At 45.0% G+C, this 23,792-nt stretch overlaps 1 protein-coding gene across 3 annotated transcripts in view; it reads right to left on the bottom strand.

The window, feature by feature from the left end:
- Positions 1–23,792, bottom strand: part of RGS19 (regulator of G protein signaling 19) — a 76,005-nt gene that overhangs the window by 37,650 nt on the left and 14,563 nt on the right. Inside the window, exon 1 of one of the 3 annotated variants that reach the window (XM_058174579.1) lies at positions 11,332–11,455. The exons of 1 other annotated variant lie outside the window; for it this stretch is intronic. The gene's annotated coding sequence lies outside the window, so the exon portion shown is untranslated. Of the gene's footprint in view, positions 1–11,143; positions 11,283–11,331; positions 11,456–23,792 lie in introns of those variants that run through there. One more of the 3 variants, XM_058174578.1, reaches the window with a different exon arrangement.

The following is a 23,792-nucleotide window of genomic DNA, read 5'->3' as shown; positions in this document are numbered from 1 at the left end:
CTCCCAGAATTCCAGAGCCACCATGGCTGGCTGTAGAATGACCGCTTGAAGACATGTGGACTTCAACTCCCAGAATTCCAGAGTCACCATGGCTAGCTCTGGAATTCTGGGAGTTGAAGTCCACACATCTTCAGGCCACCAAAGTTGAGAAACACTGCTCTATTTGGTAATACCACTGAGTGCTAGCCTCCTGCTGCATGCAACTGCTAACTTCCCAGAACAAGAACACTTTTAAACCTTTTTTTAAAAGCAAGATCCTATTTTCTCTTCTTGGGAAATATCCGCCTTTTCATCGTTTTGTTCCTCTTCGGGGTTAGCACATTCTTTCTTCTTCCTCTTTTAAGAGGGTGTTTCAGATGGCATGTCGCTACCCAAAATGAACTTCCGTTTTTCTTTTTCTTTTTGGAGGAGTGGGGCTTTTCCTGGGGTGATTCTTTCTGTAGCCCAAACGGACTTTGAAAAACCTCAGGACCCATCATCCTGAGCTCGCTACCCCACCATACGTTTGAACAGGCTCCTGTTTGGGACAGGCGCCTGCCTGGCTGTCGATTTAGCTACTATATCTGGACAAACTATCACACCCAAATAGCCGCTTCCTCATTTAGTTGGCTTTGCTGGCCTGATTGCAAAAGCTGCGTGGGCCTATTCAGCAGAACCAAATCACAGTTGTGAGATGTGGTGCAAATTTGCCAATGCAGAAGGACTTTAAACCAGGGGTCTCCAACCTTGGCAACTTTTAAGACTTTGTGGATTTCAACTCCGGGAATTCCACAGCCAGCGAGGAATTGGAGTTGGAGACCCCCTGATTTAAACAAGTGGCCAATGTTTCGTTTTCAATGGCTTTTGTTAGCTCCAAAACCGGGTCCGGATTTCTACAACGTCCCTGAAAAAAAAATATATATTGCACATCTGGCCATGTCTTCATCTGTTGGATATCGTGTAACACAACATCTGGATAGTCTGTTGGGCTGTCTTCAATAATTTATCCTTCCAAAGCCTCCAACTACTTTTTTGGCAGTGGTACCTAGCTTGTTCAAGATTTATCTTCCTTTGAGATGGGTTTTTCAACAGAATAACACAGCTGGAAGGTGCCTTGGAGGTCTTTTAGTCCAGGGGTCTCCAACCTTGGTCCCTTTAAGACTTGTGGACTTCAACTCCCAGAGTTCCTCAGCCAGCTTTGCTGGCTGAGGGACTCTGGGAGTTGAAGTCCACAAGTCTTAAAGGGACCAAGGTTGGAGACCCCTGTTCTAGTCGAACCCCCTTCTTCTTGAAAACCTCCAATGATGGAGCACCCACAACTTCTGGTGGCAAGTCCTTCCACTGGTTAATTGTCCTCACTGTCAGTAAGTTTCTCCTTAGTTCTAAGTTGCTTCTCTCCTTGATGAGTTTCCGTCCATTGTTTCTTGTCCTGCCTTCAGGTGCTTTGGAGAATAGGTTGACCCCCTCTCTTCTTTGTGGCAGCCCCTCAAATATTGGAAGACTGCTATCATGTCACCCTTAATCTTACTTTTCAGTAGACTAGGCATACCCAATTCCTACAACCGTTTAGCCTCCAGTCCCCTAATCATCTTTGTTGCCCTTCTCTGCACTCTTTCTAGACTAGAATCTGAACATCTTTTTAAAAAATATATATTTTGGTGACCAAAACTGAAACATTAGCTCTTTCCTAGGGCTGAGTAAAAGTGGCTGGCTTCACAGCTGAGACGGGATTAGAACTCAGTCTCTGGGTGAATGGCCCAATGTCACCCAACTGGCTTTCAGGCATAAGGTGGGACTAGAACTCACAGTCATGTGGTGACCAACCAAAAGTCCCCCAAGAGGCATTCCTGCTTAAGGCAGAACTAGAACTCACTGTCTCCTGGTGATGGGTAAAAAGTCACCCAGCTGGCTTTTAGGCCTAAAATGGGACTAGAACTCACAGTCACCTGGGGATGGATCCAAAACCACCCAAGAGGCATTCCTGCTTAAGGCAGGACTAGAACTCACTGTCTCCTGGTGATTGGTCAAAAGTCACCCAGCTGGCTTTCAGACCTAAGGTGGGACTAGAACTCACAGTCACCTGGGGACTGACTGACCAAGTCACTCAAGAAGCATTCTTGCTTAAGGCAGAACTAGAACTCCCGGTCTCCCAGCGATTGCTCAAAAGTCACCCAGCTGACTTTCATGGCTAGAGTGGGACTAGAACTCAAGAATCTCCTTGTGATTGGCCCAATGTCACCCATTTGGTCTTCATGCCCAAGGCGGAACTATAACTCACTGTGTCCTGTTGATTGATCCAAAGTCACGCAGCTGGCTTTCATGCCTAAGGCGGGACTAGAACTCACAGTCTCCACATTTCTAGTCTAACACCTTCACCACTACATCACAGGCTCTCCATCTGTCACTGACCGGTAGAGAAATTATCTTATTTCTATTTGCCATTGGAAACTCCATGTTTGTCTTGCCATTTTGCAAAACCATTTTAAGAGTTTGAGGATGTGCATCTATTTTTAGGTAGCTTCCTCTTCCTCCTTTTTTTTTCTTCAAGCTTTTCACCAAATCCATCGTTCATATACATTTTCCCGACATAGGATACTTTAGCAGGTAGTTTTTCATTACCAAATGCACTTTCCTCTCCAATACACGTAGTCCTCGACTTATGACCACAATTGAGCGCAAAATTTCTGTTGCTAAGCGAGACAGTTGTTCAGTGAATTTCGCTCCATTTTACAACCTTTCTTGACACAATTGTTATGTGGATCACTGCAGGTGTGTTAAGTTAGGCAACATGGTTGTTAAGCGAATCAGGCTTCCCCACTGACTTTGTCAGAAGGTCACAAAAGGGGATCACGTCACCCCGGGACACTGCAACCGTCATAAAGAGGAACCGGTTGCTAAGCGTCTGAATTTTGATTACCACAGGAATGCCTTAACAGCTGTAAGGGTGAAAACTGGTCATCTTTTTCTTTTCCAATGCTGTTATAAGTTTGAACAGTCACTAAACAAACTGTTGTAAGTTGAGGACTATCTGTATACATTTTCTGAACCTATAAAAAAAATTCTCAGGAAAAACCGAAGTCGGAAAGTCAAACTAAAGCTAAAAGACGGCTTTGGAAGGTCTGAAAAACCTAAATTTGACAGAATAGCGCTAAAATACCAATTGTTTTCTCTCCTGCCTCAGTGGATCCAATATGTTCACATTCTTGTGTTTCTCAATGTTAGCAGCTTTAAGATGGGTGGACTTCAACTCCCAGAATCCCCTAGCCTGCTGGCTGGGGAATTCTGGGAGTTGAAGTCTACCCATCTTAAAAATGCCAAGATAGAAAAACACTGTGCCAAAATATACTGAAGCAGTTTGGTGTAGAAACAATGGCTAAAACACAAAACAAACTATATGTTAAAGTAATCTAAATTTTGAAGATCACTCTGCCTATATTCCTAATGGCAGTGTTTGAATAAAACCAACAAGTTTTCGATAATTCCCCACAGATAGTCACCCCTTCCCGGATTCCAAAATGGCACTTAACCTGGTTACTGATTTAACCCATATTCTGGGTTTGCATTTGATACTGAACCCTTTAGCTAAGCAAAGCAGCCAGCTGTTTGTGCGACAGGCTCAGCTCCAGAAAACCTAAAATGCGGATGAATCAAATTTAGTCAGGAGTTCCTAAGACCCGAATTGCAAACTTTCAGAGGAGCACAAGGGGGCAGCAACGGGTTAGAAGTCTGTTTCTCTTTCTTGCCCTCTGGTGGTTAGCTGGAGTTTTGCAGCCACTGCGTTTTACAACTGCAGCCAACAAGCCTCGATTTGAGGCCAGTACCTTGTCTGAACGCATCTCCCACACAAATCTAACGAGGGTCACAACAGGATAAAAAGATAAGAGAGGACAACACGAATCACTCTGCCCTTTGAATATGCCCTGCAAAAATCCAAAAATTAACTTTAAAACACAATGGAGGAAAGGGCCTCTGAGTGGTTCAGACTGTTAAGACAGTCTGTTATTAACAGCAGCTGCTTGCAATTACTGCAAGTTCTAGTCCCACCAGGCCCAAGGTTGACTCAGCCTTCCATCCTTTATAAGGTAGGTAAAATGAGGACCCAGATTGTTGGGGGCAATAAGTTGACTTTGTATATAATATACAAATAGGATGAAGACTATTGCTTGACATAGTGTAAGACGCCCTGAGTCTTCGGAGAAGGGCAGGATATAAATGCAAATTAAAAAAAAAAGATTAAATGCAGGGAGGGGTTGGAGATTGCCCCAACCATGTAACGAAATGAATGAAATGAGATACAGATGGAAAGGATTAATTTAGCTGTAGGCCTCGATCACATCTGCTTTCTGAAGCCCAGCTCCTCCAGCAAGATGAGTTTAAAGCCACCTCTATCTCTGGCTCTCGGCATGGAAAACATGCGTATGAACCCCAGGGTATCCAAAATGTACGAAAATGGCAGTCACAACATGGGATCAGGTTTTCGCTTAAAACAGAGAGTCATCTCAGGTGCACCATTCTAGCCACCATCTTGATTTTTTAAGATCCTTTTGGCCCCCCAGGGACTGATTCTGTGGAAAAAGGTTTTTCATGGACCCGAGAGGATGCAGTTTTGCATGCTGCCTGTATCTCGCGGATGGGGCTATAAAAAAAGATGCCGAGACTCTAGAAACAGTGCAGAGAAGGGCAACCAGGATGATTAGGGGACTGGAGCAGAGGTGAAATCCAGGTGGTTCTGACAGGTTCTGGAGAACCGGTAGCGGAAATTTTGAGCTAAAACATACGATGAATGGTTGCAGGAACTGGGCATGGCTAGTCTAGTGAAGAGAATGACCAGGGGAGACAGGATAGCTGTCTTCTAATATTTGAGGGGCTGCCACAGAGAGGAGGGGGTCAAGCTATTTTCCAAGGCACCTGAAGGTCACACAAGGAAAAAATGGATGGAAACTGAACAAGGAGAGATTCAACCTAGAAATAAGGAGAAATTTTGTGACAGTGAGAACCATCCACCCATGGAACAGAAGTTGTGGGAGCTTCAACACTGGAGGCTTTCAAGAAGAGACTAGACAAAATGGTGTAGGGTCTCCTGCTTGGGCAGGGGGGGTTGGACTAGATGATCTATAAGGTCCCTTCCAACTCTGTTGTTGTTCTGTTCTGTTCTTTGGGCGGCCTGGTCTCTGGTATGGCCCAGGGGTTGAGAATCCCTGTTTTAGATTGTAAACTGAGGACACTCCTGTTTAAATCCAAATACAGGAAGTCCTCAACTTACAACCGTTCATTTAGTGACCATCTGGAGTTACAATGACCCTGGGGGGGAAAAAAAAAGACTTATGATCATTGCAGGATTGCCATGGTCATGTGATCAGAATTCAGATTCTGGGCAACCGCCATGTATTTATGTGATCTTAAGACACATCTATTTATTTCCGCAGGACTGGACTAGATTTTAAATTTGAATTGGTTTTAATGGGGATTTTATTATTTTTATTGTCATTTTTAATTATTCGGCCATTTATAATAAGTTTTTAATGGATGTTTTATTTGTATTTATATGTATATTTTATTTGGCTGTGAACCGCCCTGAGTCCCTAGGGAGATAGGGCGGTATAAAAATACGAAAAATAAATAAATAAATAAATAAATCTATAAACCTTCCCAGGTATATAGATAAACCATCTATAAACCTTCCCAGCTGGCTTCCAACAAGCAAAGTCAAGGGGGGAAGCCAGATTTGCTTAATGACCACATGATTTACTTAACAACTGCACTTATTCCTTAACCATTGTGGCAAAAAGGCCATAAAATGGGGCGAAACTCACTTAACAATTGCCGGAAGATTTTTGTGGTCGTAGGTCGAGGACTATCTTAGGAGCATTACTTAAGAATAGTCAAATGGGAGGGGGGGGGTCTAATCTGGGTGGCGAGAAAGGTATACAGGTTAGTCCTTGACGTACAACAGTTCATTTAGTGACCATTCAAAGTTACAACGGGCACTGAAAAAAGTGACTTATGACCGTTTTTTCACCCTAACCAGCTTTGCAAGCATCCCCATCGTTTATGTGATCAAAATTCAGACGCTTGGCAACTGGCTCATACTTATGACCGTTGTAGTGTCACGAGACCCCCTTTTGTGACCTTCTGGCAAGCGAAGTCGAAGGAGATGCCGGATTCACTTAACAACCGCGTAACTATCTTATCAACCGTGGTTGATTCGCTTAACAACTGTGGCTCACTTAACAACCACGTAATTTACCTTATCAACGGTGGTTGATTCGCTTAACAACTGCGGCAAGAAAAGGGCGTAACATGGGGCAAAACTCATTTAACCAATGTCTCACCTAACAACGGAAACGTTGGGACTCGAGGGTGGTCGTAAGTCGAGGACTGCCTGTACTGAACTAACGGCTGGAAGGTCTACCATGCCATTTTTCCCAGCTGCCCGGCAAGCCCGCATCCACACGGCTAAGATGGGTGTGTGTAGGTGTGAACTGCACAAAATGCCAGGTTTGGAAGACTTCACAGTAACAGAGCTGCAAGGGACCTTGGAGGTCATCTAGTCCAACCCCCTGCTCACGCAGGAGACCTGTACTAGGGATTCGAACCGCCGAACTGCCAACCTTTCTGATCGACAAGCCCAGTGTCTTAGCCACTGAGCCACCTAGACCAGGGGTCTCCAACCTTGGCAACTTTAAGACTTGTGGACTTCAACTCCCAGAATTCCTCAGCCAGCTTTGCCAAGGTTGGAGACCCTGGGTCTATCGAGATTCTCAGTCATCCAGGTCAAGTTTGCTTTTTCCAAAGGCAATTGGACTTTTTGTTTTTCCTTGAAGACCTTTCCCTCCTCATCCAAGAAGCTTCTTCAGTTCTTCAAAGAAAAAGAAAGTCTTCAAAGGAAAAGTCTTCCAAGGAGAACCAAAGTCCAGCTGCCTTTGGAAAAAAGCACCGAAGTTAGGGACTAACTTTGCCTCTTGGAGAAGGAATTCGGACAATAATGGAAAAATGGATTCACATTTGAAAGCTGGAGATCTGCAGGGCACCAAATGGATTTTCCCAACTGAATGGTGTTTGGGGGGGGGGGGGGTTGGTCTCTTGAGGGTCCAGGAAAATTGAACGCAGCATCTGTCTGCAACCACCACAAACTCATTGCGCAAGAGTGCACACCACCATGGTTGAAAATGCGCCTCCGTTGGCTCCAAGTTGGGTGAGGAACATAACAATGGCTCCTTCCTCAAACCTTGAGAGAGCAGACTGCTGGCTAAAAAAAGGGGAAACCCTCCCCCTCCCCCCCCAAAAAAATCTCACAATTGCCAAGAAGGAAGGCAGCCGCGCATCTTCCTTTCTAGTGTATCACAAGGCTTCAAGAATTCACACAATCATGCTCTCCTATCCTGAACTGCATTCACGCAGCAGGCTAAACTAGCCAGAATTAAAACTCTCTTTGTTTGGCTTTGCACAGGATTTCCCACGCCAAGGTGCCGGAAGCAGGGGTGAAATGCTCCCGGTTCGGACCGGATCGCCTGATCCGGTAGCGATAGTGGTGGGTGGTTCGGAGAACCGGTAGCAAAACTCCCTGTGCCCCCCCCACCCCGCCCATGCCCAGCTGAGCCACGTGATCACCAGGTTGTTTTTTTTCTTTTAAAAGCATTTTTTTTTCTTCAGCCGAAAAAATGCTTCTAAAAGTAGAAAAAAAGGCTCTTGATGATCGCGCAAGTCAGCTGGGATCGTTGAAGCTTTTAAAAGCATTTTTTCTACAACCTCTTCGGCCGAAGAGGTTGTTGAAAAAATGCTTTTAAAAGGTTCTGACGATCAGGCAACTCAGCTGAGATCATCAGAGCCTTTTAAAAGCATTTTTTTCTTCGGCTGAAAAAATGTTTCTAAAAGTAAAAAAAAAAGGCTCTTGATGATCGCGCAAGTCAGCTGGGATCGTCGAGGCTTTTAAAAGCATTTTTTCTACAACCTTTTTAGCCGAAGAGGTTGTAGAAAAAATGCTTTTAAAAGGCTCTGGCTATCCCAGTTGAGTTTCCTGATCGTCAGAGGCTTTTTTTTTTCTTTTATAGGCAAAAAAAAATGCTTTTAGAAGAAAAGAAAAGCCTCTGATGATCAGGCAACTCAGCTGGGATCATCAGAGGCTTTTAAAAGCATTTTTTTTACAACCTCTTCGGCCAAAGAGGTTGTAGAAAAAATGCTTTTAAAAGTTAAAAAAAAAAAGTTGTCCATGCCCACCCAGTCACATTACACCCCCCCACACCAAGCCACGGCCACAGAACCGGTAGTAATAAATTTTACATTTCACCACTGGCCGGAAGGACTGCATTCACAACACACACACCCAAAAAAACCTCCAAGGTCAATGAAGGTTTTGTGAATCAGGGTTTGAACTAGTCCAGTTATATAAAGTTGTTGCGTGTACACACTCAAGGAAGAGGCACAGCAGGCTCTAATTCAGTCATGAAATTTAATTTATTTATTTATTTATTTATTTTATTCAATTTTTATACCGCCCTTCTCCCGAAGGACTCAGGGCGGTGTACAGCCAAGTAAAAATTCGGTATATACACATTAAAAGAGATTAAAATAGAACATATTATAAGGTGGCCGAAAATTTAAAACAATTTAAAAACCTTAAAATATAAATAACCCCAATAAAATTTTAATCCAGTATTGAATAAATAGGTGCATTTTCAGCTCACGGCGAAAAGTCCGAAGATCAGACACTTGACGTAAACCAGGGGGAAGTTCTGTGGGCGTGGCAGGGGAAGGATACTGCAAAATCCCCATTCCCACCTCACTCTGGGGCCAGCCAAAGGTGGCATTTGCCGGTTCTCCGAACTACTCAAAATTTCCGCTACCGGTTCTCCAGAACCTGTCAGAACCTGCTAGCTTTCACCCCTACTCTAATTCCTCACTGAATGAACAGCTTTGTTCAATTTGAGATCTTCTAAATACTTCTTGTATTTCCTTAGCTCGCCAAAGCCAAGCTGGCCAGGGAATTTTGCTAAAAGCAAAATAAGAAGAGAAATCGAAATGAGATGCCCCTACTTTGCAAAGAGACAAAGAGAAGGGCAAGAAAACCTCTTCAACCGAAGCACCCGGATTCTTTTTTGACTGGGAGGGAATGCAGAAACTGATTTTAATGACTTTTTGACAATTTTAATGGCGTTTTTATCTCGCCCTATTCTACTCTCCCGGTTGCATAGGACAGGACCGAGTTGATTAGCGTATGGAAAAGCTTCCGGCACTGAAAAGATCTTTGCTGAAAAAGCAATAATAATTGAACCCGGACTCAACAGATAAAGCTTTCAAAGAAATGAGCGTTTTATAATCTCAAGCCTTTAGGTGCTGCTTAGCGAGAAGGTCTCAGCTAGTAAAAGCATCACAAGCCAGGATGTCTAATGTGGAGATTATAATTTAAAATGAGTCCTCAGCCAGGCCTATCAAGTTCCCCAGAATTTAAAAAGAAAAAAGAAAAAAAAGAGATTTGCTGATAGCTTCACTGGCTTGACTTACGTTGCACATCAAAGCAATTTCCGCATTCTATGTTCTGCTATCCGACCACGCATGCAAAAGACTTTAAAATCTGATTTTTATCTCCTGGACAAATATGAGATATGCCATTTCAATAATGATGGCGACCCCAGGGTGGGGGATGGCGGAGAGAGGAACCAAAAATTCAGGGTGTCATTGCAATTAAGATTATGACACACGTCATGTCACTGCAGCCTTTGAAGACTGGCTGATATCCGAATCCCAAACCCAAAGTATCCTCGACTTACGACCACAATTGAGCGCCAAATTTCTGTCCCTAAGCGCGACAGTTAAGTGAATTTTGGCCCCTGTTACCATCTTTCTTGCCACAGTTATGTGAATCACTGCAGTTGTTAAACAAGTCACACGGTTGTTAAGTGAATCTGGCTTGACTTTGCTTGTCAGAAGGCTGCAAAAGGGGATCACGTAGCCTCCGGGGCCCTGCAACCGTCATAAATACGAAGCAGTGGCCAAAGTGTCTGAATTTTTGATCACGTGACCGTGCGGAATGCAGCAATGGTCGTGAAGCGTGAAAAACGGTCGTAAGTCAGTACTTTGTGCAGTACCGTTGTAACTTTGAACGGTCACTAAATGAACTGTCGTTAAATTGAGGACTACCTATATAAAACAAAAATCCAATGTCCCTAGAGAGATATTATCAAACGAGGCTCAGCTAAGCTGACAAACTAGTGCTTGAACTCGCACAACTGAAAACGAAATCTAACTGCAATCTGCGGAAATCCTTTCACACAAGAAGAGTTCACAAAACAGCAAAACTAAGCAAGCGTTTGTGACCTACTAAAAACTCCCTTTATCACACATTTGTTATTTTCCTTTTTCAACCTGTGGTGGGCCACCAAGAAAGACATGGAAATATGAAGAAGAGACATGCACCCGGGGCCTGTTGGTGCGCTATGAACATTAAACCAATGTGCAAAATGCTGTATTAATCCTCACCCGCCCTCCGCCGTAAATCACAATTATAAATAAGTATACCTATAAAAAAGGAACAAGTACTCCATTCTGCAAAGCTGTTCTCCAACGTTGATTAGAAAGAGATACGGTACATTGAGAATACAAAATACAGACTTTGAGAGTTTTGGAAGGGGACCTTGGAGGTCATCTAGCCCAACCCCCAAGCCCAAGCAGGAGATCCTATATATCATTCTGGACAAATGGCTATCCAATCTTTTCTTGAAAACCTCCAGTGATGGAGCACCCACAGCTTCTGGAGGGATAGTCAGGATAGTTTGTTCTCAAGGTCAGAAAATTCCTCCTTAATTCTAGGTTGGATCTTTCTCCAACGATCTTCCACCCAATTAGCATATACAATCATAGGACTGGAAGGGACCTTGGAGGTCTTCTAGTCCAACCCCTTGCCTAAGCAGAATAACGAAACAGCCGAGTCAGAGGGGACCTTGGAGGTCTTCCAATCCAACCCCCTGCCCAAGCAGAAGACCCACCCATACAATTCTGGGCAAACTTTTTGAAGGCAAGCCATTCCAACTGGATATAGGTTGACCTTCTCGGGTTCTTTCGATTCCACTCCTTCTCCAACGCTCACCGTGTTGGCAGGAAACCCAATGTAGACCACCTTCAAAAACCCCAAGGGGAAGAATTACGAGCTGGAAGACCTCCCCCATACCTGCTCCATGGCCGAGACACCATCCCATCTAGCCATCCTGGAAGCTTCTCCAAGACCTCTGGAGCTCTTTTCCCGAGCTTGTCATAATACGTTTGGAAGAAAAGACAAAGAAGAAGAAGAAGAAGAAGAGAGGCGCCCAAATGCAGTAGAAAACAAGAGGAGAAGGAAGCAAGTAAGCAAGAACTTACTTAACAGGAAAGGGAGTGACGGCGGAAATGGCGTAACCAAATGCAAGACCCAAGGCCTTTTTGGGGAAAGCTGCTGCAGCCGCCGGCCGAGAGCTCGCAAGGAGGGTTCCTAGACATAAGGAAGGCAGTGACCACACTGAGGAAGTGGTTGAGAAGCGTGGCAGTGTGCAGAAGAAACGAAGGGTGGGGACCGAGAGAGAGTTCCCGTCTTCCCATCCTATTGTTAAGACTGCACGACGTTCGCGGCCGACATGTTGTGACTCAAGATGCAAGAGCTTTTTTGGAGGCCTTCCTGCATCTTGGGGGCGGGGGATGCATCCGATGGACAATTTATGGACGTGCGAAGAGGCTAAACCAGGGGTGTCCAACTCAAAGCCCACGGGCTGGATCTGGTCCGAGGGTGCGGTGGGGTGGTTAGCAAAGGACTTGCTTGCAGTGTCTCTGGCAGCCAAAATGGAATGAGGTGGGGGGGACTCATGCAATCTCCCCAGCCCATTTTGGGCCTGGATGGCCTCCTGTAGCATTCTGGCAGCCAAAATGGGGCATAGGGGGGTCTCGTGTGTCCCCTGTGCCCTGTTTTGGCCAGCAGAGTGCTGCAGGAGGTGTCCGTCCCATCTCCTCTCCCCAGCCCCCCCAGCTGGCCTGTGGAGGACAACTACTAATGCTGATCCGGCCCTTGAAGAAATCCAGTTTGACACCCCTGGACTAGAATCTGGGGTCTCCAACCTTGGCAACTTTAGGACTTGTGGACTTGAATTCTCGGAATTCCTCAGCCAGCTTTGCTTACTCTCTTATAATCCCTTCCTCTGCAATCTCTCCACTTTGGAGGGTAAGAGAAAAAGAAACAGACACATCCGGCTGAGGAATTCTGGGAGTTGAAGTCCACAAGTCTTAAAGTTGCCAAGGTTGGAGACCCTTGGACTAGACAGTCACTTGTCTGAAATGGTATAGGTCCGTGATGGTGAACCTATGGCACGCGTGCCACAGGTGGCACACGAAGCCATATTGGTGGGCATGCAAGCTCAGCTCCGCCACGCATGCGTGCACTGGCCGGATGATTTTTGGGCCTTCTGGGCCACCAGGAAGCAGGGAAACAGGCTGTTTCCTGCCTCCGGAGTTGGGAGGGGGGAGGCCAGTTTTTTGCTCTCCCCAGGCTACAGAGCCTCTCTAGGAGCCTGGGGAGGGCAAAAACGGCCTTCCCCACCTTCCCGGAGGCCGGAAATGGCCCGTTTGCCAACTTCCGGTGGGACTGGAATGTGCGCGCGCAACCACCCTGCGCTCCCCCTCAGGGAGGCAAAAAGCTTAGCCATCACTGGTTGGTCGGCTGAAGAGGTTGTAAAAAAATGTTTTTAAAAGCCTCTGATGATGAGGCAATTCAGCTGGGATTGCCAGAGGAGCCTTTTAAAAGCATTTTTTACAGCTTCTTCAGCCGAACAGCTTGTAGAAAAAATGCTTTGAAAGGGTTCTGACGATCCCAGCTGAGCTGCGCGATCATCAGAGGCTTTTTTTTTTTACTTTTAAAAGCATTTTTTCGGCCGTAGGAAAAAATGCTTTTAAAAGTTTAAAAACCTCCGATGATTGCGCGGCTCAGCTGGGTATGGGGGGCAGGGATTTTTGCTTCCAGTTCTCCGAACCACCTGCCATTGCTACCGGATCGGATGATCCGGTCTGAACCGGGAGCATTTCACCCCTGCTTTTGGGCCACAAGAGCGTAGTGGCATTCCTCTTCCTGCTAAACCCCACGGCCCTTTTTGGAAGGAAGGTGGCTGGAAGGTGGTGGAGATATCTGACCTTCCTTTCTCAAGTTCCCGTCCTACTGCTGGATCTTTCAAACACGTCAACCAAACACAGATTTCCAGAACGGACGCTGATTTTACGGAGGGCTCCCTGGATTATCGGCTTGCTAGAAGCTTCTCTGCTCCAGACACGGCCATGCGAGCTAATCCTCGGCTTACGACCACAATTGAGCTCAAAATTCCTGTCGCTAAGCGACAGAAGTGAGTCTGTCCTGCTTTTACGACCTTAAACAGAGATTAGTTCTCGACTAATCAGAGACAACAACAGAGCCCAACCTCTCTGTTGCTAAGTGAGACACGTGTTAAGCGATAACCCCCACCTCATATTTTACAACTTTTCTGGACACAATTAAGTGAATTGCAGCATTTGTTAAAAATTAGTCACACCGTCGTTAAGTGAATCTGGATTTCGCTATTGACGTCTCGCTTGTCAGAGGGCCGCAAAAGGGGCTCGCGTGAGCCCGGGGGCACTGCAACCGTCATAAATCTGAGTCAGCTGGCAAGTGTCTTAACTTTGATCACATGGCCATGGGGATGCTGGAAGTGCGAAAAACGGGCATGAATCACTTTTTCCCCCAGAATAACAAGAGTCAAAAGGGACCCTGGAGGTCTTCTAGTCCAACCCCTTCTCATGCAGGAACCTGTCACTGTAACTTCAAATGGTCCTTCAATGAATGATTGTAAGTCCAGGACTACCTGCCTCAACAAACTTCATCCAGCCCTTCTTGTTCCGATTTGCTTTTTTTCCTTTTCTTTTCTTTTTTTAGGTAGGTGACGCGACTAGAAGTTAGGTATTTTTATTTTATTTATTTATTAGATTTTTATACCGCCCTTCTCCCGAAGGACTCAGGGCGGTGTACAGCCAAGAATAAAACTCAATATATATACAATTAAAACCAGAATTTAAAACAAAGCAAATTACAGGGAAAAAAAGGCCGACATTAAAATTTGAAAACCCTAAAACAATAAAAACCCAATTTAAAAGAGTAAAACTATTATGCCAGTCCCGCTTGAATAAATAAGTGTGTTTTTAGCTCACGGCGAAAGGTCCGAAGATCAGGCACTTGGCGTAAGCCAGGGGGAAGTTCGTTCCAGAGCGTCGGAGCTCCAACAGAGAAGGCCCTGCTCCTGGGGGCCGCCAGCCGACACTGTTTGGCGGACGGCACCCTAAGAAGGCCCTCTCTGTGTGAGCGTATGGGTCGGTGGGAGGCATAAGGTAACAGCGGTCTCGTAAGTACCCGGGCCCTAAGCCATTGAGCGCTTTAAAGGTGGTAACCAAAATCTTGAAGCGCACCCGAAAGACCACAGGAAGCCAGTGCAGACTGCGCAGCAGTGGTGTTACGTGGGAGCCACGAGTGGCTCCCGTTACTACTCGCGCAGCCGCATTCTGGACTAACTGCAGCCTCTGGGTGCACCTCAAGGGCAGCCCCATGTAGAGCATTGCAATAATCCAACCGAGACGTGACCAGAGCGTGAGTGACCGTGCATAAGGCATCCCGGTCAAGGAAGGGGCGCAACTGGCGAACCAAGCGAACTAGGCTAGAAAGAAAACGTTTTCCAGTAAAAAGTGACATGATTAAAAGTTAAGAGCAAGTGATAGAAATAAGGGAAGGGGAAACGTTCGTGTAAGACCCTTTCATATAATAAAATGAAGACAACATGGAATAATGGTTAAGATTGCAGCTTATTACAAGGGCGTAACATTATTAGAACTATATAAGCCGATTGAACGTAATAACTAGGATCAATTTTACTAGCTTTATTTGCATTAGGATGCATGATGCTCAGGTAGCCCGCACTGTTCACCCATTGATTTGTTTGTAAAAAATAAATAAAAAATCCTTTTTAAAAAAAAAAAAAAACTTCACCCAGCCCTCCCAGTATATTTTGGAAGCAGGGATGGTAAAAGAGGGATAGACTCAAGATGGGTATCATTTCCATAAAATTTATTCGACCCAAATTAGCTTTTTATATTAAGAGAGAAAAGGGAGGGAGGTGCGCTCAATCCTTTTAAGTTCTTCTTTGCTTTCTTCGGAAATCAAGTTGACGCAGCCGAGGAGACGATGCACAGCAAATAAACCAAATTTTGCATAAGACGGGGCCTCTCACATCCTCTTCCCTGACACCCTATCAGCTTAGCGCTGCAACCGTTTTCTTCAACGGTTGGGACTTTAAGAAGGGCGGACTTCAACTCCCAGAGTTCCCCAGCCAGCCCCAGGAGCCTCTGGGAGTTGAAGTTCGCCCTTCTTAAAGTTCCAACCGTTGAGAAAACGTTGTGCTAGTGTGGTTGGGAGTTTTGCAAGGGGGGTGGGGATAGGACAACCTTTGCAAAAGAGAAGGGGCCTGGGATAGATCAGGGGTCTTTCAACCCAGGTGATCGGGAAGGTTTCATGAGGACTGGCTCCTTAGCTCGAGAGATCACAACACTGAGCGACACAACATCTCACACAGAGATGCAAACGTCTCTGGCGAACCAAACGCGAAAGCTATCGTTTTATTTCTCGAAACATGCAATTATTATATCAGAACTCTGCCAATCCGAGCTGTAAAAACAGCTGTTTTGCTTTCGGCCTCCTCTCTGCCAGCTTCTCTTCTCATAAGCTGCCAGTATCCTGCTTGTTTTCTTCTACCGGAAGTCTTTTAATTCAGAATTTTTGCTCTTTCAGGGGGAGGCCCATTGGAGGGACCTTCCCTGTCCTTCTTGACTGGTTCCTCCTCCTTTCTATGGGGCGCCCCTGGCCTCCCAATCCATCTTTCAGATCAATTATCAGATCCCCAATGTCTGGAGAATTGGCATTGCCTCGGAAGAGTTGATCTCCAAGTGATCTTGGATTCCTGGTGGACAACCACTTAAATATGAGCCAGCCGTGTGCTGCAGCTTCCAAAAAAGCCAACACAGTTCTGGGCTGCATCAACAGAGGGATAGACTCAAGATCATGTGAAGTGTTAATACCACTTTATAAGGCCACACTTGGAATATTGCATTCAGTTTTGGTCGCCACGATGTAAAAAAGATGCTGAGACTCTAGAAAGAGTGCAGAGAAGAGCAACCAGGATGATTAGGGGACTGGAAGCTCAAACATATGAAGAACGGTTACAAGAATTGGAGATGTCTAGTTTAATGAAAAGAAGGACTAGGGGAGACACAGTTCCGGTATCTCGGGGTAGCCAGGGGTGAAATGCTCCCGGTTCGGACCGGAGGATCCCAGAGTGATGGCGGCTGGTGGTTCGGAGAACCGGTAGCAAAAATCCCTGCCCCCCCCGCCCATGCCCACCCAATCGTCCAGTTGCCTGTTCGCCACTTCTTTTAAAAAAATACTTTTAAAAGGTTTTAAAAAAGGGCTCTGACGATCACAGCTGAGCCACACGATTGTCAGAGCCTTTTTTTTTTTACTTTTAAGAGCATTTTTTTACAACCTATTCAACCGAATGCTTTTAAAAGTAAAAAAAAAAGATCGCGCGCCACAGCTGATCACCCCCCCCTTCCGTGCGCTGTTCTACTTACCCCATGCCTCCTTTTGGCGTGCACGCGCATCTCGCATTTGGTGCGTGGTTCGCACTGTGCATGCACGCGCACGGCACGCATGCCCAGCCAGCGGACCGGTAATAAACCGTTTCAGATTTCACCACTGACATGAAGGCAGGACAAGAAACAACGAATGGAACCTAATCAAGGAGAGATCCAACTAAGGAGAAATTTCCTGACAGTGAGAACAATTAACCAGTGGAACAACTTGCCTCCAGAAGTTGTGAATGCTCCAACACTGGAAGTTTTAAAGAAGAGATTGGACAACCGTTTGTCTGAAATGGTGTAGGCTTTCCTGCTTGAGCAGGAGGCTGGATTAGAAGACCTATAAGGTCTCTTCCAATTTTGTTTTTCAGTTATTCTACAGATCATCCTTGAGTTACAACAGTTCGTTTAGTGACCATTCACTAAATGGTACTTTACCATTTAGTACTTACGGGACCGTCTACTGCTACCTTATGCCTCCCACCGTCCTGTACACTCTCACAGAGAAGGACTTCTCAGGGTGCCGTCCGCCAAACAATGTCGGCTGGCGGGCCCCAGGGGGAAGATCCTTCTCTGTGGGGGCTCCTACCTTCTGGAACTTATTTATTTTATTTATTTATTAATCATACTTTTATACCGCACCATTTCCCGTAGGACTCAGGGCGGTTCACAGGCATATTAAAAGACAATACAAGCTTCCCCCTGGTTTGCGCCAAATACCTGACCTTCGGACCTTTCGCCGCGAATTGAAAACGTATTTATTCATTCGCGCGGGGCTGGCTTAAATTTTCTTGTATTTTAAAATTTATATTCCATATTCCTAAATTTTATATGAATTTTAATGGGTTTTTAGAATTCTAAATGTTTTAAAGTTTTCGGCCAATTGTGTAATAAGTTTTTTAATTTCGTTTTAATTGTATATTGTATTGTTTGCTTTTACTTTGGCTGTACACCGCCCTGAGTCCTTCGGGAGAAGGGCGGTATAGAAATCTAATAAATAATAATAATAATAATAATAATTCAAAAGTTACAACGGTATTGAAAAAAGTGACCTATGACTGCTTTTCCACACTTACAACCATTGCAGCATCCCGTCACATGATCAAAATTAAGAGGCTTGGCAACTGGTTCCGATTTACGACTTTTCTTGCCACATCCGTTAAGCGAATCGCTGCACTTCTTAAATGAGTCACACAGTCGTTAAGTGAATCTGGCTTCCACATTGACTTTTGCTTGTCAGAAGGTCGCAAAAGGAGGTCACTGCAGCCGTCATAAAGGTGAGTCATTGTCAAGCATCCAAATGTAAATCACATCCATGGGGATACTGCAACCGTCATAAGTATGAAAAATGATCACGGGTCACTTTTTTCGCTGCTGTTGTTAACTTCAAACGGTCACTAAATGAACTGTTATAAGTAGAGGACTACCTATATAGCAAATAGTAACCTCTTTGCTATATAGGTAGTCCTCTACTTACAACAGTGACCGAAGTTACAACGGCAGCGAAACCGATATTCCACCGATGCGCCTATTATTATTCTCAAGAGCCAAGAAACATTTCTTTGTAATCCTATTTTTTTCCCCCAAACAAATTGGCTTGTTTTTGCTACCAGCATTAATTGCTCTGCATTTACCCAGAGACCATCTGGGTACCTCTCATTACGAGTCATTCTTCCTGTTCGCAAAACCAGCTTTGCAAATAAAAGACCATAAAAAACGATTATCCCACAAAAATACGCCAACTCGCCAACTCTCTATATTTGTCATAGATGCGCCACCGAAAACAGGCGGTGTTTTCTTTTATGTTTTTCCCTCCCCTCTCTTCTCGACACCATTGGCAGAGATTTTTATGAATTACCCGTTCGAGAAACTTTTATGAATGAATGCAGGGAGTAATTTTCGCTTGGCAACTGTTTTGTTTACAGGGATGAATAGAGCTTCATGCCGAAAGGAAGGCTCAAACTATATCCGTAGGAAATTAAGGCCTTTTCTCCATTCCTTTTAAATAAGCAGGAAGGTTCGTTCTGAGATTCTAACCCACTGGAAAGAGTGCAGAGAAGAGCAACAAGAATAATTAGGGGGCTGGAGCAGGGGTGAAATGCTCCCGGTTTGGACCGGATCGTCTGATCCGGTAGCGATGGCGGCAGGTGGTTCGGAGAACCGGTAGCAAAAATCCCTGCCCACTCACCCCCATGCCCAGCTGAGCCACACGATCATCAGAAATATTTTTTTTAAACTTTTAAAAGCATTTTTTCTTCGGCTGAAAAAATGCTTTTAAAAGTTAAAAAAAAAAAGCCTCTGATGATTGTGCGGCTCAGCTGGGATCGTCAGAGGAGGCTTTTAAAAGCATTTTTTCTACAACCTCTTCGGCCAAAGAGGTTGTAGAAAAATTCTGGGAGTTGAAGTCCACAAGTCTTAAAGTTTGCCAAGGTTGGAGACCCCTGTTCCAGGCAGGTCCCACGGGCCAGGTTTAAGCACCCCGCACCCCCAATCTGGCCCGCAGGCCTTCAGTTTGACACCCATGATTTAAAATATTCTTCCCCGTTTGGAAAAGGGAAAATTGTTCCTTGGGAATCAGGAACGATCGCCCATTATGGACGCAACCTACGCGCTCTGTTTCCATTTATAAGCGGCACTTGAATCCCATCTTAGGAAATAAAAATAGCAAATGAATTATAGTAGGTAAAGCACTGAGCTTTAAAACACACATAGACACATAATAACAACAAGAGTTGGAAGGGACCCTAGAGGTCTTCTAGTCCAACCCCCTGCCCAGGCAGGAAACCCTACACCACGTCAGACAAATGGTTACCCAATATCTTCTTAAAAAATTCCGTGTTTTTAAGCATTCACAAGTTCTGGAGGCAAGTTGTTCCACTGATTAATTGTTCTGTCAGGAAATTTCTCCTTAGTTTAAGTTGCTTCTCTCCTTGAATAGTTTCCATCCATTGCTTCTTAGGGTAGAAATCCAATACATATGTGTACTCACTTTTGTTGCCAGCAGTTTAGACATTAATGCCTGTGTGTTGCGTTATTTTGAGGGGACAGCCCATTTACACTGTTACACAAGCTGTATGCTCACTACTTTACACTGTAGCCCAGTGTCAATTCTTCAGTGTTGTCCCGTGAAAAGATATACTTAAATATTTGCAAAGTGTGAGGGGGAGTACTCACTTCTGTGACATACTGAATACAAAGAGGAGTGAGATCACGACAACCCTGTGCGCATCCCTCTTAAACACAGAAAGCTTTTGAAAAAAAAATAAATAATAGCCAAAGATGCATCCTAGATAAAACCATCCGTAAAATAAATAAAAATCCGCACAAGAAGAGCGATTGTCAAACCTGTATGATCAAGCCTGTCGCTAACAATTGTGCACACAAACACACACACACGATTGGACTGCCATTTTTTAGAAATGGTGTAGGGTCTCCTGCTTGAGTGGGGGGGAAGGGGTTGGACTAGATGACCTATAAAGTCCCTTCCAACTCTGTTAATCTGTTAAATATTCTCAGTCCCATTAATCAGAAGAAGAAAAGATTACAGAATTTTGGAGACTGGATTCAGGTAGTCCTCAACTTGTAACCGTTTGTTTAGAACTCATTTCACGTTACAATGGTACTGAAAAAAGGGACTGTTCTTCACGTTTTTATGACCACCACGCAGCGTCCCCGTCACGTGATCAAAATTCGGACGCTTGGCAACCGACTCAGATTTATGATGGCTGCAGGGTCCTGGGGTGTGTGTGTGTGTCACATGATCCCCTTTGACAAGCCTAGTCCACGGGGAAGCCAGATTCACTTAATGACCGTGTGGCTAATTTTAACAACTACAGAGATTCCCTTAACAACCGTGGCAAGGAAGGTCGCAGAATGGGGTAAAGCTCGCTTAGCGACGGCCTCACTCGGTAATGGAAATTTTTTTTTGTTTGTTTACATTTATACCAAGACTCAGTAGCAATAGTCTCATTCTATTTGTATATTTTTACAAAGTCAACTTATTGCCCCCCCAACAATCTGGGTCCTCATTTTACCTACCTTATAAAGGATGGAAGGCTGAGTCAACCTTGGGCCGGGCTTGAACCTGCAGTAATTGCAGGCTTTTGTGTTCTTAATAACAGGCCTTACCAGTCTGAGCTATCCGGCCCAAATTTTGGGCTTCAGTTGTGGTCGTTAAATCAAAGATGACCTGTATGTCTCTATTAACCTCACTCCCCCATTTCCCTCTATGAATAGAATAGAATAGAATTTTATTGGCCAAGTGTGATTGGACACACAAGGAATTTGTCTTGGTGCATATGCTCTGTGTACATGAAAGAAAAGATACGTTCATCAAGGTACAACATTTACAACACAATTGATGGTCAATATATCAATATAAATCATAAGGATTGCCAGCAACAAGTTATAGTCATACAGTCGTAAGTGGAAAGAGATGGGTGATGGGAACGATGAGAAGATTAATAGTAGTGCAGATTCAGTAAATAGTCTGACAGTGTTGAGGGAATTATTTGTTTAGCAGAGTGATGGCCTTCGGGAAAAAACTGTCCTTGTGTCTAGTTGTTCTGGTGTGCAGTGCTCTATAGCGTCGTTTTGAGGGTAGGAGTTGAAACAGTTTATGTCCAGGATGTGAGGGATCTGTAAATATTTTCATGGCCCTCTTCTTGATTCGTGCAGTATACAGGTCCTCAATGGAAGGCAGGTTGGTAGCAATTATTTTTTCTGCAGTTCTAATTATCCTCTGAAGTCTGTGTTTTTCTTGTTGGGTTGCAGAACCGAACCAGACAGTTATAGAGGTGCAAATGACAGACTCAATAATTCCTCTGTAGAATTATTATCCTCTGTAGAACCTCTTGATCATTTTTCTAACTGTCTCCTGACATACAGGGGGGTGATTCTACCTCTTAATAAGAAAGGAACGTATAAAACGGAATCTGGCTGCATAATAAAAAGATGTTGAGACTCTAGAAAGAGTGCAGAGAAGAGCAACAAAGATGATTAGGGGACTGGAGGCTAAAACATATGAAGAATGGTTGTAGGAACTGGGTATGTCTAGTTTAATGAAAAGAAGGACTAGGGGAGACATGATAGCAGTGTTCCAATATCTCAGGGGTTGCCACAAAGAAGAGGGAGTCAAACTATTCTCCAAAGCACCTGAGGGTAGAACAAGAAGCAAAGGGTGGAAACTAATCAAGGAGAGAAGCAACTTAGAACTAAGGAGAAATTTCCTGACAGTTAGAACAATCAATAAGTGGAACAACTTGCCACCAGAAGTTGTGAATGCTCCAACACTGGAAGTTTTTAACAAGATGTTGGATAACCATTTGTCTGAAGTGGTGTAGAGTTTCCTGCCTGGGCAGGGGGGTTGGACTAGAAGGCCTCCAAGGTCCCTTCCAACTCTGTTATTATTATGTTATGTTATAAACCTTTGGAAAATGCATCGAACATCACTTTTAACATTTTAAAACAAGGGTGTCAATCACAAGGCCTGTAGGCCGGACCTGGCCCGCGGAGTGCTTAAAACTGGCCCATGGTGCCGGCCTAGAAATAGCTAAAGACTGGCCCGCAGTGCCTCTGGCAGCCAAAATGGGGCACGGGGACACGCATGAGCCCCCCCCTTGAACCCCAATTTTGGGGCCTGGACAGCCTCCTGCCGGCCCCGTTTTGGCTGGCAGGGTGCTACAGGAGGCATCCGTCCCGTCTCCCCCCCCTCCCTGCTGGCCCGCGGAGAACTCCAATGCTGATCTGGCCCTCGAAGAAATCCAGTTTGATGCCCCCGTTTTAAAACGTTCACCACTTTAATCCGGCTTTGAGGGTGATATTCATATAAAACTAGCCCTCCGCCAAAGCCTCCCTCGGAAGCTTATTTTTTTCTTCTGCGCCGAGAAAAATCGGTTCAGCCGTAGCTTTATGAACAAAGACCTACATAAAGGACGGCCAACAGTTCTAAAAGCAATTAATGAATAGCGCTCTCCATGAAATCAAATGCCATTCTCCCCGTTTCAAGGAACTCTGAACAGCAAACGATGCTACAATAAAATGAAAAGCGATTACAAGCTTGGTCTAGCTGTGAAGGCACCAGGGTAGAAACCAGGTGACGGGGAGTTCTAATCCTGTCTTAGGCATGAAAGCCGGGTGGGTGACTTTGGGACGGTCAGCAGGAGATGGTGAGTTCTAGTTCCAGCTTAGGCATCAGAGCAGGTTGGGTGACTTTGGGCCAATCACCAGGAGACAGTGAGTTCTAGTTCCATCTTAGGTATAAAAGCTGGTTGGGTGACTTTGGGACAGTCAGCAGGAGATGGTGAGCTCTAGTTCCAGCTTAGGCATCAGAGCAGGTTGGGTGACTTTGGGTCAATCACCAGGAGATAGTAAGTTCTAGTTCCACCTTAGGCATGAAAGCTGGTTAGGTGACTTTGGGCCAATCACCAGGAGACAAGTGATTTCTAGTTCCATCTTAGGTATAAAAGCCGGCTGGGTGTCTTTGGGACAATCAGCAGGAAATGGTGAGTTCTAGTCCTGCCTTAGGCATCAGAGCAGGTTGGGTGACTTTGGGTCAACCACCAGGAGACAGTGAGTTCTAGTTCCATTTTAGGCACGAAAGCCGGATGGATGACTTTGGGCCAATCGACAGGAGGTGAGTTCTAGTTCCACATTAGGAATGAAAAGCTGGCTGTGTGACTTTGAGTCAATCATGAAAGCTGGCTGGGTGTCACTCACTACTGTGGTAGTGCAGTGGTTAGAATTCAGAAGCGCAGGACTAAGTCACTAAGTCACTCCAGGAGTTCGATTCTGAATGGCTCAAAGTTGACTCAGCCTTCTATCTTTTCCGAGGTTGGTAAAATGAGGACCCAGCTTGTTGGGGGGCAAATAGGCTGACTCTGTAAACTGCTTAGAGAGGGCTGGAAAGCACTGTGAAGCGGTATATAAGGTCTAAGGGATCAAGAAAAGGGCCTTCTCTGCGGTGGCTCCCTGCCAGTGGAACATCATCCTTGAGGAAATAAGATTGGACCCCATCTTTAAAAAGGCCCTGAATACAGGATTTGCCAGCGGGCCTGAGAATTCCAAGGTAATACGGAGACCATTAAGGGGGTTTGTTTAATCACTGTTACGGGAGTAGGGTGAAATGGGAATTTATTGGATTTTATACTGGGGTT

This window comes from Ahaetulla prasina, chromosome 3, assembly GCF_028640845.1.
Source record: "Ahaetulla prasina isolate Xishuangbanna chromosome 3, ASM2864084v1, whole genome shotgun sequence".
NCBI lineage: Eukaryota > Metazoa > Chordata > Lepidosauria > Squamata > Colubridae > Ahaetulla > Ahaetulla prasina.
The sequence above is the reverse complement of the archived record's forward strand: the minus strand, read 5'-3'. Positions and strand labels throughout refer to the sequence as shown.